Here is a 2,309-nt window from a genome sequence, read left to right on the forward strand (position 1 = left end):
TCAGTTTTTAATATTAACTTTAATAAAACAAATCCAATATATATTTCGAATTTTCTAACAACATTTATTTATTTTGGACATATTCCCTTCTCACAAGGCTTGCTTTTGCATCTAATAGCGAAGCTTTGCTCCTCGCATTTCATTCCAACAGCTGAAACGGGAAGAAAATTTAAGAAAAATTGATTAAAAAAATTATTGTTATTATTATAGTTTGGTCCTACTGTCATTGATTCACAAAAATATAAAGACAAATTCCGCAATGTTTGCTACATAAATAAATGATAACAGCTCAATTTGAAGTTCACATCTAACAGACTAGACGACCAGTTTTGGAACAGCCGAAAAACCAAGCAGCTGGGAAATGCGAACATAAAGGTTTGGGTTCGTGTGATAAGTAAAAAATTACTTTGTAAACAAATCGAGGTAACCATCGTTAAAAGGTAACTTAAACAGTATATAAAGTCCCTGCTGCTTGGTTTTGCGCTTGTTGCAGCATACTTCCAGGGGCTAGTAGGCCACACTTTGAAGCTCTTTTAACTCATCGTAGGAAAATGCCAAAAAACAGGCATACTTATCAACTCACCCCCTACAACTCCTTAAATTTTGTGCATAACTTTTTGAATCATCCTGTATAAAACACTGTCTTACATAGTTGGTGCAATTTTGTAGAAACCAGGGCTGGTATTTAAAAAATCACCTTATTTTAATTAAGTTTTTCCAATGCATTTTATTTCTTTTTTTTGTTGTCAAATCAATTTAGATCCATTATGAAGAAATTTCAATATTTTTATTTTATATAAAAGTAGAAATTGTTTTGAATTTAGATTTTATTTTTCACAAATAACTAATTTCATTCAACTCATGTTTCGACCTCAGATGAAATATGACGTAAGTCGTGTTTTTTTTTAAATAGTTAATTTGAAACACAATTTTACCAGAACAGTAGCATCAAACTATTTATGTTTGCGAGGGTTATTTAAAGACGTAAATCTCAGTCATATTTATTTTATAAGCAACGGATAATACGCTGTAAATAGATAAAAATAAAATAATACACAATGAAATATTACCGAGCAAACACGAACTGCAGCACGGTGGAAGATTGTTGGTGCTACGTGGAACGAACTCACCGCCAACTTCGTCACAAGACGTTTTATCGGTCCCTTCACATCGAACGTTATTGCAGCTAATTCTTTGTGAGTGAACGTGACCAAAGATGAAAACAGCGGCGAATATTGTAGCGAGACAGAGCAGCGAACCCATCGTTTTTCGAAACGGCGACGGAGTATATTGATGAAAGCGGTATAGTCGCGATAACCTTATAGAAAAACCGTTGAGGAAATAAAACTAGTTTGACTGACGCTTAAATCCATGTTTTGCAATCTGGTTTTACTCGGAAGGATTTACCTCTACTGTGTGAAACGACACGCCACGCGAAACAGGTGAATAGTTTATTAAAATTATTTTGACATCCTGTTTCGTTGGATTGTGTAAGAATGCTTCGATTACATTTAATTTCAGCTACGGTAATTTTAATTTTTGAATAGGCTGACCTGTAAAAGTGAATGGTATTAAAAAATCAAGACTGAAATTTATTACTTTAATTTTAAATAAATTACTATAATTAAAATTACTTAAAACCCATAAGTCTTTTAGTTTTCAATAATTCTTTGTAATTTTTAGAAATTTTTCTATTCACGTTTTGTGTTAGCATTCACGAAACATGATATCTCAAAATGCCGGACGCATATTTTATGATGATTGTAGAGCTCGTCTGTATCTTTCTCTAAAAGATCTGGTCTTCATTTTTTAGCCTGACAAAAATAACTTATGTTCTGTAGCACTGCTCTTTCCGTTTTGGAATCTGAAATAAAGAAAAGTAACGTTTTACCTTCCGCCCAATTTCTGATAACAGTATTCATGGATTTCATCAGACCATTACAAGTGTAAGTCATAATTTTTGTAATTGTAAATATAACATGGTTTTTTATTCCATTATGTTAGGGTTTCATATATTTAAATACACCAGGTGAACTAGAAACAACTTGAGCAATCGGAACTGATTTAAATTTCATTTTATGACGCAAATCCCCTTGAACGTTCTTCCCTTTTTGGTAACAGATATGGTTAGTGTCTTTATTAAGTTTATGGGTTTCAGAGATTTACGCCCACAAAAAACCAGGACCTAAATCAGAGAAATAGCGCTGTATCGACAATTCATTATTTTATATACAAATTTAAGATATTTTTTGCTAATTAGCAATTCCATATGTATAAAGGCCAACGGGAGTATACTTGAGGATAGGGAC

The 2,309-nt window shown here is 32.5% G+C and overlaps 1 long non-coding RNA gene across 1 annotated transcript; it reads right to left on the reverse strand.

Annotated features, from left to right (window-relative positions):
- On the reverse strand, positions 1-1,340 carry LOC149950972 (uncharacterized). The gene is made up of 2 exons (XR_016479979.1): positions 1,071-1,340; positions 1-151 (listed from the first exon to the last, which is right to left on the reverse strand). It is a non-coding gene; the product is annotated as an uncharacterized LOC149950972 (long non-coding RNA).
- Between the last annotated feature and the right edge of the window lie 969 nt (positions 1,341-2,309).

This window comes from Leiobunum rupestre, chromosome 3, assembly GCF_980474605.1.
Source record: "Leiobunum rupestre chromosome 3, qqLeiRupe1.1.hap1, whole genome shotgun sequence".
Lineage (NCBI taxonomy): Eukaryota > Metazoa > Arthropoda > Arachnida > Opiliones > Sclerosomatidae > Leiobunum > Leiobunum rupestre.